Genomic DNA, 13,581 nt, shown 5'->3' on the forward strand with positions numbered 1-13,581 from the left:
TAGAAAAAAAAGGACCAAAAAATTTATGAAAATTTTAAAAATATATATGTGAAATATGTATTTTTGGTTAAAAAAAAAAAATCAATTTTTTTTTTTAAACTTACATTTTTTCTTTAAATTATATATATATATATATATATATATATATATATATATATATATATATATATATATATAATAATAATAATAATAATAATAATAATAATAATAATAAAAAATTAAATTTGTTTTTTAAACCATTTTTTTATTTAAAAAAAATATTATTAAAAACTTAAAAAAAAAATTACTGGCGATCGGGCGGGTGGAGGGGCGATTATGAGAATCGTCCGTCCACCCGCACGGCCACCTGTGGAATCGCCTCTCCGCCCGCCCGGCCGCCCGTGGTGGCACGACCATGGGTGGAGGGCCTACAGGGCCTCTGCCCATGGCCGCACCACCATGGGTGGCCGGGGGTCATGGAGGCAATTCTTAGAATCACCTCACCGCCCCCCATCCGCCCATGGTGGCACGGCCGTGGGCGGGGGTGCCTACATGCATGCCCTCTACCCATGGCTGCGCCACCACGGGCGACCGGGCGGGCGGAGGGGCAATTCTCGGAATCCCCGCTCTGCCAGCTTGGCCGCCCGTAATTTTTTTCTTTTTTGTTTTTAAATAATAATTCTTTTTTAAAATTAAAAAAAAAAAAAAAAATTAAAATAAAAAAAATTAAAATAAAAAAAAAAAAATTAAAATTGTTTAAAAAAATAAATAAATTTTTTTAATAATTTGTTTTTTTGAAAAAAAAAAATGGTTTAATTTTCTTTTTAAATTTTCTAATATTTATTTTTTTAAATAAAAAAATCAATTTGTTTCAAAAAAAAAAAACTAAAATTAAAATAAATACATGTTTATTTGTAAATTTTAGATGTTTTTTTATTTTTTTTGTTTTTTTGTTTAGCCTTAAAACACACACACACACACACACACACATATATATATATATATTTTTTTTATTTTTTTTTTTTTTTTTTTTAAATTTCAGTTTATTTTTGTTTTTTTAGTTTTTAGTTTTTTTTAAATGTTTTTAATATTAATTTTACTAGTATTTTCTTCTTCTTTTTTCTTCTTTTTTTTCTTTTTTTTTTTTTTTATTTTCTATTTTTTTTTTTAATCTAGTTTGTTTTTAATTTTTATTTATTTTTATTGTTTTCGTTAATGTCTTTTGTTTTTTTCTTTTTCTTTTTTTTTTTCCTATTTTGACTTAATTTTATATATATTTTTTTCCAAATTCTTTTATGGTTTATGAGATAATTTTTTTTAACATTTTATTCATTTATTTATTGTCTTTATATATATATTTATATTTGTTTTTTTAAGTAATAAACATTTAAAAAAGGAAAAATAAAACAACTTGAAAATTCGTTAAATAATCATAATTTAAAAAAAAATGGACATAATAAATTTTAAAGTGTGAAAAATAAAGTCCTATAAAAAAAAGGTATGTTGTATCAACATGTCGCATCAACATGTTTCAAAATCAGCATGAAAATCACTAACATTTAAAAACAAATATTTATATTTGATAAATAAGAAAATTTAAATTATCAAAAATATGTTAAAAAAAAAAAAGAATTGTATTCTGCGTCACCACTTTTCAAAATCGAGTCACGTTTTTACTACCCCTATGAAATGGGTAATCGTATCGGTTATTTAAAGTGCCAAAAACTATGTTAAAAAAAAATACGTGTGTTCTGCATCACCCCTTTTCAAAATCAGGTCAATTTTATGCTATCTCTATGAAACGGGTAACAGTATCAGTTCTCGTTTCAAAGTTTACATTGTTTAATGGTTTCTGATATTCTATAAATATTTCATGGATGGGATCAGGTACACTTGCATTAAACATCTTAGAATCAGTGGGCACGCTTGAATGTTAAAAGTGGATAGCGATTGGCTTTAAATTTGTGCAAGAAGAAAAGAAGAAGAGAGGATGGAAAAAACCCTCCATGGAAGATGGAAATGGACGCAGTCAAATAGGTGGTGGAGGTTCCTTCTCGAGGCAAGTGCAGTTGTGAGCAGAGTATCTAGCATGGTGAAAATTATGTATATGCTAGACATCCTTAGATTTGTTTATTACCGAATAATTGTTTTATGAATCGAAATATTGTACATCTACATCTGCCTCCATGCCATTCTCTTTTGATGGAAAACTAACAACACAATTAAAGAAATATATATGGTATATTTTCATGTATGTTTACATCTAATCGAATATGAGGCTCATAATATTCTCCCTCGCTATATATAATTTTGGGTTTTCTCACTTATAAAAGAAAATTGTCCCGACATTTTACTGATCCATGTGACCTGTATTAATCTTCGTAATAGAGGAATTCAACTAAGTGATTATTTGTTGATTGTCTGTGGATCAATTTGTGGTGGTGTGTGTTCTAGTACAGGACGATAATTTTGTTGTGGAAGCAAGTTTACAAGTCATAAGAATGAATTTTTTTGACTCCTAGAGGTTATTCATGAATAGGATCATGGTTATTTAGTTGCATGTTGTATTATAAACACCATGATGTGCTTAGGTCAAACATTCATATATATATATATATATATATATATATATATATATATATATATATATATCTATATCTATATCTATATCTATATCTATAGCTATACCTATACCTATACCTATACCTATACGTATATATATATATATATATATATATATATATATATATATATATATATATATATATATATATATATATATATATATATATATATATATATGCATATGCGACCATCCTTATCGGAGTTGTAGATGCATAGCTATACAAGTATTCTATGTATTCATGAAGTCTACACCACACATATATTATTTTGTTCATTTTAATATATGAAAAACACCAAAATAGGTGTAACTTGGTTGAAATAGATGCCACGGTTTGCTACAATATTTAACTGTGATTTCCTTTTAGATTATGCTGCATATTAATTATTATTAAGCCATCAACACAATATTAAATAACATGTGGGGGACTTTGTTTAAGATTGGTTTTAGTTGATAACAAGCTACACAGATGAGTGTGTATAAGTTTATATGGGCTATATGGTTATTATGCATCCCACAAGAATGTGAATACCTTCTCCTCAAAGTTATGTCATTTAATGATGTTGTGAACGTTGTAAGTTCATCCTTCCTCGTTTGGCATATAAATAATGTTGGGGATGAACGAGGATAATGCCCCAAAGTCAATGAGGTGATTACCTATATGGAGGTTTAAATATTCACTATTCATGTTTTTATCTATATGAATGTCTTAATTGTGTAATTATATACATACATGGCTCATTATGTGCTTACTATGAGCTCCAATTGTATGCAGGAAAAGATTATGTACTTTCATGCATGGATGGCACAAATTCTCACTATTTACCATGATTTAAAAATTAATTTAAGAAATATTACAATGGGTATAGTCAAGATTGATGAATAAACTAGAAGTTATTTAATCTTTGCACTTACATCGAAATTCTCAAATCTAAATATTGTGGATAGCTATAGTAACATTAGAGGGAGAAATGAATTGTAAAAAATTATATGGGAACAAATAATTTTGCAATGTGTTATATAACATAAAACCTTTCCATGTTGTAGTGTAATAGAGAGTACTACAAAGAAATGTTAAGAATTAACACATTGATTATATCAATATGTAGAAAGGGTCAGCCATAAATTGGTAACTATTTTATTATGCTACTTATTGAGTGTTAGAAAGTACATAAAATTAAGAAGAATGTTATACCCACAATTTTAATAAACTATTCAATTAGATAACTTGTAGTACATTTGTAAGAAGAATATATATCATTGAAGTTTAGCTAAGAGAAGGCTCAAATACTAAATGCCTCGACCTAAGAGGAGTAAAGAATATAACAAGCTTAAGGAAGAATAATGGATATATTATGAATAAATAAGGGCGATGAATAAGTAATTCTAAAGTATGGTTATTGGATTAAAATTTTGATGATATGGTCATCATGTTATTTTACTCATAGTAAAATCAAATTATGAGTTGTATTATTTCTATGCAAGGGAATAACTTAATAAAATTCCAACTAATGCCAATAATGATAGTCTAGTCAAGGACATCACTTAATGGAATAAACTTTATGATATTAGAGATCCTAATAAAGGATTATATATGAAAGAGGAAACATTGAACTCGTATAAGGCAACTCACAAACAAAAATAGATAAAATGTCAAGTGTTTTTTTTCCATAGATCATGGCCCACATGAGGAAACAAAAATGAAAGTATATAAATGGAAACTATATAAATCCTCATGAAATAAGTCCATGACATACAATCAACAATAGAAAATGTTCATGGTTAATTAAGTGGGTTTCATCCTAGAAAAAATTATGAAGTTTTTATTTAATGATATCTATTCATGAAGTTTCCCATGAAATATCATTAAGCACATGAGACTATGTGTTTTTTAAAATAGTCTTCGATTTAATATGGTTGTTTTGATTAATAGTGAAATCCATTTGGAAATGTGGTTTTACTGTTGGTTGAACCGTTAATTCATTTTATTGGGAAAATGATTCAAATATGCACTACTGAATGGAACTAAGTCTTACTAGGCTATTATTCAATATGCATATTTAATTTGACATGCATAATTTAGAACCTACAAGTTTCTTCTGAGAAAAGAGATCTCAAAATAATTGTAACTAAAGCAGATAAGAGGCACAAATTATATTCCAATCTAGATGAAACTAGGGTCAGAGTTGAAAAGTAAATGCTTAATTGCAATGCAACCCAATGTATGAATTTTTGGAGAAGACATCATACATTACTAAATTATGACTCTAATAAGACGATCAATGGGACTGGAACCAAAAGTACATATAGTATAAATACATAATGGGAGTGTAAAAGCAACTCCTGGTGCTTCTCGGTTAATAGAAGAAAGACAATATTAATCTTAAGAGCACCTTCCCAATAGCTCATTCAAATTATAATGTGTGAAACTTTGAAACTTAAGGTATACCTTCATGTACATACCCATCCCGATATAAATGGGGTTCCATTTGTAACATCTCACAAATAGGAACCTTTCCAATCTACATAATGATTGAATATGTTACAAATTTACTTCTTGTGGGAAGTGATCAGATTAAAATAATTTGTGTGCTTCTACTTTATATAGACAAAGTATACTTGCAGACTAGATATAGTGGTTCTTAATGTATTAGAGAAATTTAGAGAAGCCTAATGAATAAAAAGAATTGTACACTAGATTCAAAACATTATTGTCCAAATTAATAAGAAAATTATTGATAAACCCAAAAGGTTTTCACATTAATACAACTTATGATGATCTAAGGATCTTATGCTAGTAATAAAATACATGCACCAAAGGGGTGACATATAAAAGGTTATAGAAAGGAGAGAATAATAAACTATGCAACAGCTTGATGCTTTAACCATATTGGGTGGAAAAATTATAATGGTAAGAAAACTTATTTCAATAAAGTGATATATATCAATTGTCATTTGTACAATCTGAATCAAGCAATATGGGAAAAGTCTACATGTGAGATTATATTAGAGTTATCTAGATTTGAATATGACAACATGAAAATTATTTCATAAACAATTTGATTTAAGGAATTCAACAATTAACTTGGTGAATTTTATTCTACCAAGTCATGATCTAGTGTTAAGGTGGGGTATCCACATGTTAATGACTCAAGCTCAGATGTTGGTATACAGAGTACCTTGGAAAGTAAGAGATTGGGGAATGTGAAAACATTGTAACCTTTAGTCATGACTCCCGTAAAGGAGGTGTACGTAATTATATACTAATTGTTCGATTGATTTTGAATATACACTAAATTATTCATGGCCAACAAGGGGTTGGAAGTAGTATTAAAAAGAGCAAATAGGAAATCATATGACATAACCAGTTTATATGTGGAGTACTTTTGAGTACCAAATGATTATTTTATTGGTTAAAGAAAAATATAAGATTGTTATTAGACTTTAAATATAACATTGAAGTCCATATTAGACTAACTATGCTTAATGATTAAGCAGAAGTCATATTTCGTTGTTGTTAAAACCTTATCTGAGTGATGGATTTAATCCCAAAACTTCAAGTTATGGGTATCATAACGTTGTAGTATTATGCATGATTACCTCTATGGTACTATGTTTCTGACATCATACTGCAACCACAAGACACATGAAAAGGATTTTCTAAACAAAAGCACATGAATACTTTAACATAAAATTATTCACTGGTTGCAAAAATTTGAACAGGTCCATGAAATTCCTTATTCTCCAATTGATCAACTAAACACGATTTGATAAAACTTGCCTAAAGGTAATATGAATAAATGAACAAATTTTTGGCATAATACTAACATGGTCCAAAACATGTGAATGAAATATATGTCATGGTGGTGATGATATGGACATTGATATTGGGTACACATGATCATGTGGTACTGTGTACAAATGGTACATATGGTATTGGTATGGATGCACATATTGCAGGATAGTATATGACATGTATAGATGTGTGGGTGTAATGCACACTACGTGCAGGTGCACATGGTAGAAGAGAAGGTACTAGGTGATTCTCTGTTATGGAAACTGACCTATAGTATGTAGAGAAGGAAGAAGCTAAGAAGTGATTCAGAGATAAGTGACAATATTTTATTTCATTCTTAGTATACATATGAAATATGAATCTACTTTATGATGGTTATATATGGGTTATTATTTTTATTTTTGTGTTTGAGATAACCTGATATGATATTTTATACATGTTGATTGGTCAAATGTGCTAGTTTGACTTGTTATGACTAATGTAGGGAAACTATAGGAAGCAAGTGTTCGACAAGAACACAAATGTTTTGGGGCAACATGCATTTCTTCCTATTATTTAAATACAATGAAAAATGGGAATCATAGTTGAATGGAGGGCCACATTAACCCATATTTACTCATGTAGTAGTGCTGGTACATTAACTATGGTAAACAAAATTGAGTTTCTGCATCTAAAAATCTCTCACAAAATTGATTGAAACAAATGTACAGGTAGCAATGGAAAAAGATTTTTGGTAGAACACCTTTGTAACTGATATATCGGAAGTTTTGATTCAAGTGGCAAGGCCATAGGAACCTAAAAATTCTAAAAACAGTTACCTCTGAACGAGGAAATAAATTGGATGACACAGTAATACATCGAGGAGGGTGTAAATTTAAGGTGGGGAGTATGTAACACCCCTCTGTTGTATGTAACACTCTATTGACCTAAGCTAAGAAAATATATGTCACATGTATAACAATGAAATTAAATACTTAATTATTAAAATATAATAATTTAATCACTTGGAAAAATGAAACACCAAGAGATGAGATTGTTGCCAGACCCCATTAGTGAATGGGAAGGGAAAAATCTTTCTTGGTAAGACTTATAGATCCTATTCTAGATCAGCTTAATGCATTGGAGATAAATATCCAATAAGTTACTTAGTTGGAGAAAGATGTTGAGTTAATAAAAACATAAAATCCTTCCACGAGATAAAGGGAAGATTTTATGAGGAAAAGCTTTGCGGGAGATAAAAGCAAGCTTTTCTGGGAAAATCCTAGGCAAACGAATAAAAAAAGTCGATAAAGGTGAGATGTCAATAATGGAAACCATATCATGAAAGAGGGTATTAAATACTCATTGATGAGATCAACAAGAAGAAATTGATCCATGGTAAGAACTCTTGGCTTGAGGGTGAACAGGAGGAATCAGTTCTAGTTTGGGTGGGGGTGCTCGATTCTCCCAGTGACATTCTTTCCAATTACTCTTATCTGAATCACTTGGATGGGATGCACTGTATGTTTACTCCTTACTTTTTATGTTTTTGAATCACTCATTATATGTATATAGTTTTATATGTTATATTTATTTATGAGGATGATTGAATTCTTATGCATGTGACCATTATTGAATCCAAGTGTAGACTAGTGATGGGAGCATAGTAGGTAATTATTAATATTGGGTCAAGTAGTTATATGGAACATGTGACTAATGATAGAATCTGCATGTGACCACTATGCATGAGTATAATTTCCTGTGTTAACTTTATTTATGAGATGATTATATACAGATGCATGGAATAACTATTGAATCTAAATTTAATCACAATTAAATTTAGTGAAGGAACATAGTACATCTTTAAACTTATGTGCTATCTTGGTTTTTAAGATGGTGAATATTTATGCATGAGACCACTATGTATGATGAATAATTATGTTTTTAAGATTTGAAAATGTATAGCCTATGGTTTAGGTTATCTATGCTATGCATTATGCATCATGGGGGAGGGGATTGCATCCATTAAGGCTCGTTTTAGCTATTTATTCACTATGATTCATATTGCATAACATATATGTCAAAGTTCTTTCAACTATCGCCATAGGACTATAATCATGATATATGGCAATACTAGCTACAGCGTATTTACGCTAACGTTTCCATTAATTCTTATGTGAAGTCATTAAAGGTATGAAATATGAATGCATAATCTTATCATGTTCAATGCCATTGATTGATTCTTTCCTCTGAGTTGTAAGGTATGCATTGGAAATGTTTAAGGGTTTATTCTTAATGTATTAAATAATTTTATTAATGGAACTCAAATGTCCACATCTATGGATTTAGTATAGAATAGTAGGTAGTTGGTGGATGTGCCAAGGGGGTATGTGACAAAGACAAATGGACGCTATTAATTCTACCACTATTGGGGGATATCCTAAGGACATGTTGTATAGTAGTTGGCAAAATAATATGCCTAAATTTCAAGGTAATAATGTTATTTCTATAGAAGAGCATCTTGAAAAGTTTACATATCACATGGATGACTTCAAGGTCACTCATGAAGATGTTAAAGACGAGATCCTAAATGGTTTAATCCACAAGATAAGGTCAATAAGGTTAAGGTAAAATTGACTCCTTCCACTTCAATTATTATTGATGCATTCCCTTCAGCTTGGGGTTGACCATGTGAATCTTGCACATGCCACATAGGGTGGAAACTTGTAATATATTTTCCTTGGTAGCTCAAAATTATGACAAAATAGATCAGGGGTTCTTTCCTAAAATTATTGAGAATGTCTTTTGGGCAAGGGATGAGGATGAGATTCACTCTAGTGATCAAGTACATATTTTAGTCGAGTGAGAGAAATATGAAGCAATGACTAATTCTCAGAGGGATGTAATTAGTGAGAGTAACTAATTAGCCATTTTGTACTAGTGTCTAAGAAGTTGGCAATGGGAGGAAAGTATGTAAAGGGGAGGATCCCTAGGCTGTGTCTAGACCATATTATCATTTATCATATCTCTTATTGGCCACCCTTCATGACCTTTCTATATACTCATTATGGGATGCTAGGTCAAAAGATAAAGCTTTATTTGATAGTGCCATTTGGAATTCAGTTGAAACCTTAGGGTTGGAAGGGGCTATGGAAGTAGAATGGTATTAGTACTTATGCCAATTAGATTACGATCATATATCTCTCAAGGAGGACAACAATGATGAGCTTTCATGGTAAAAAAATATGCAAACTAGAATCTATACAAAAAAACTAGGACACTCATATTTGATGGAAAACTAGGCAGACAAAATCATCCCATGGTGATGGTCTCGTATTTGGAAATGGAATGGTTCACTGAAATCCAAGCTTACCTTATAGCTAGCCCTGAGTAATAACCTTTTAACATAGGACAACATAGTCAAGAGAGGATGGCAAGGCCCTATTTGGTGCCCCCTCTGCTAGAGAAATCTCGAGACCATTTTCAATCTTTGTGGATTTCCCTTATTCTCAGGCTATATGGAGTATCTCCAACAGTCATCTAAAACCTAAAATAAATTGGACCAATAACAGTTTTATCCTTTGTATACAAAATTGGATTCAATATGTTCCATTTATTTTTTATATTTTTTTTCCTTATCATTTCATTTAAATATTCAGGTGGGCTCGAAATGTATGAATTTTTCAGGACGAATCTACCCCAGTGTTGTAGCGGCTACAGCTACTCTCCAAAATTTTTCCTTAGCTTCCTTTTGAAGCCTCCCTACCGACCATCCTTAGTAGCATGTCTTGCACTATCAAGCACATAAGCTTCAGTTGTTTCATAGAGTCTTGTTAGCCTGTGCATGCAAGTCTGTTCCACTCCCTTCACAAGCTGCTTTCTAGACTTAGTGTCAATTGTTGGTTGAGTAGCTACCTCTCAGAATTGTAAAATTTTGGAGGGGAACCAGACTTCCCTCTAGAGATTGTGCAAACCCAGCTGGGCTCCAGAATTCCACAATTCTTCCTGATAGTCTTCCTCTAAAAAAATGTGCAATTCACCCCAGGGCAGTTGCTCAGCCCATAAATTGCACAATTCTAGGGAGCAATCACCTGCTGCTCCCATAAATTACATAATCCTTCTGGGACAACCAACCCAATAGCTAGAAGAAATGTCACAAATCCAACCAGGTAGCCTGTTGGGCTTAGAAATTGCATAATACAGTCAGACATGTTTCCTTGAGAAAATTGCGAGGTCCAACCCAGGACAACTGCTCAGCCCATAAATTGTGCAATCCTGGGAGATATTCATATGTTCCTCTCAGAAATTGTGAAATCCCTCTGGGACAGCCATCTTTGCACAGCCTAGAAACTGCACAAATTTTCATCCCAAGCTTGCAGACCAATGCATGTGCCTTTAGGTTGACCGGTTGCCTCTGCGACCGAGAAAAACAGATTTGCATGCATGGACTGCTTCTCCCAAGGAAGCATGCAAAGCCATCGCTTCATTCAGGGAACTATTTTTAGCAGCTGGAGGTTACATGCAAGGATCATTTCAAAAACCTCTCGCCAAGTGTCTATTTTCCTAGATTTGTGGCATGCTCGTCACAACCTTGATTTTATCAAAACTCATGAGTCGGATGCTGCAGAGCTCATTTCACACATCGACCTTGCATCACTGGCATCCCACATTGTATCTAAGATTTGTTGGCACATTCAGCTCAATTTTTTCAGGGTAAGCCCGCTTTGCATGTCTTGCACTACGTTTCTGTTGCTTTTTGTGTTTCACATTGTGTGAGTGTTATCTAATTGATTTCAGTGAATGCTTGCTTTGATTTTAAAGCATGTTAGTTGGTAGAAGCACCATTTCAGTTTTCGTTTGCATCTCATTGTTGTCACATGCATGACATTGTTTTTCACGAATGGTCACCATCACAGTGACTCGCTTCACACACATGTATGCTTTCCCATTTTATGAATCCTGCACTTACTGTTTGCATGTATAATCATTCACTCTTCTTTTCACTCATCTCATCATGAATTCAGACTTCTCATGTTTTCAGTTGCCAGTCGGCTGGTCTGGGCTGCCTTGGCCCAGACCGTGTCTTGCCCGGCTATCATTAAGCATTTACAGAAGCAAAGGCTCTACCTTCCTTGTAGAAATTGGGCAAGTTTTTCCTAGCACTGACCTCCATGCTTCCATTATGCAATTATAGGAGGCAGTGTCCTATTGGTCCTAGAAACTACACAATGTAGTTTGTTGGTTGCATGTCACTGATGACTAAAATTACGCACTACGCAGTTTCAGTACTTAGCAGGCTAGGCTGGACTATGCATTGCAAAGTTCCAGTAGTCATTCAGCCTCCTGACAACCTAGACAATGGCTTGTGCAGTTTTGGCAGTCAGTCTCCCGACGGGAATTGTGTAACCTTCACGATCAACCAGACAGGTATGTTGCAAGTTAGTCCTCAAGTTTGTTTTAGTTTTCAACTGAAAAAATGCTTGCCATGAGTGTTTTTGTGTCTCTAGTAATCACAATTTTTCATATATCTCTCAGCAGCACAAGTAAAATGGCCATCAGGAGAGTAGAATCAAAGGACATCATTGAGAGTGTTATCACTCAGGTTGTCCCTTGGCTCCTTAAGGGATACGGCCGAGGTAACCACAAACCAATCTTTGGATTGCAGGTCCTAGCCTACCTGCAATCAGAGAGGGCTCTCTCTTTATAATTTAGCTTTGTTTTGGGTGATTTCAGGCTAGTTATGATGTTCTTGGGTTTTGTTTGAATTTGGTGGGATGGGTGATGTTTCAGACAGAGTTGGCCTGCATAGTGTGAGAATTTTTTATACCATTGGGCATGGAGTCAAGGATTAAGGGCTGCTGGATGTGTTTTCTTTGGTGAAAAAGGATTACAGATCACAGTAACTGAACAAGGAACAATTTCAAGCTGGAAAAAGAGTGAAATGGATGTCAGGGAATGAAAGATAGCTAAGTGGCTTTCATTATGCTAACAGAGGAAAGGTGAGTGAACATCATATAGGAGCTATTAGGGATTCCTAAACAATATTCATATGTGAAGGAAATACTGCAAATATGAGAAAACAAGTATTCATATTCATAACTATTTCAGAAGAAAACATAAAGAAATAACAGGAATTGAGGATAGAGCACAGTTAAGTGACATCTGAGTTATTCTTTCTTCCTGCAATTTAGATTATGACACATATATGATATAGCAAACATAGAAACTGAAAACAGGTAAGGAAAACTTATTGATCCATGAAGTAGCACTAGAATTCTGTAATCAACTCTTCAGCCATCAAATCCACATCAAACAGTTCATAAGCAATGCATTCCAACAATCTTTGTTCACAAAAGTTCTCAAGTTTACAGCACAAGCCTAGAATGATTCTTATCAACCAACCGACCCTTATTACATAGCTCAAGGTGGTATATATAGGAAAAATATCTAAAAAAATAGATATGAGAAAGATCTCATGAAATAACTGTCTTTAACCTAATTTGTACTGAAATAAATGCAAGAAATATCTATCTAAGTTGCGCTGGAGGCAGCAGCATCAAAAATGAGGCTTTGAGGTGTCCTTTGAGCTCTGTGTTGTTCATTCTGCAATAACTGCGCTTTGGAACTTGAAGCGATGCTCTCATGTGTCTTCATACAGTGCTTTCTGCAATATCTGGGCTTTATCATTTTATCAGCACCTCTCAAGCAGTTCTACTGCTGCAAAGTGGCTTTAATGTGCATTAACTGTGATCTGAGAGCCTTTATGGCTTCACCGCTTTCTTTGACTTTGCTTGGGGGGCTCTTTAATGTTCTCCTGTTTCGAGCTGCTGATATTTTGATCTGATACTCTTTGCTGCTTCCTCTGATACACTTTGACACTGAATCGGGCCACTTTCTCTTCCTTGATATACTTTAAACTGTCAAATCGCCCCTTTTCTGCCCTTTCAAGGCAACAATAACTACTGCAATGATTTCCGTGGCCTTTGGGATGCTATCAGCGCTCTGGCCGATCAAAATAATGCTTAATCTAAAGAAAACTGCAAAACAGGAGGAGGAATGGACGCTAATAGCTTTGCCGAGGCCAAAACTCTGCATCTGGAGCCGATCTGTGGAGGAGCGATCCAAAATTGATGAAGAAATGATTTGGGTCGCCCCTGGAGAAGGAGCGCACAGGAGCGTTGTAATAAAACTTCAGAAAAGGCCC

Source organism: Pinus tabuliformis, chromosome 9 (genome assembly GCF_031772625.1).
Source record: "Pinus tabuliformis cultivar Carrire ecotype Pingquan chromosome 9, CPIR1, whole genome shotgun sequence".
Taxonomy (NCBI): Eukaryota; Viridiplantae; Streptophyta; class Pinopsida; order Pinales; family Pinaceae; genus Pinus; species Pinus tabuliformis.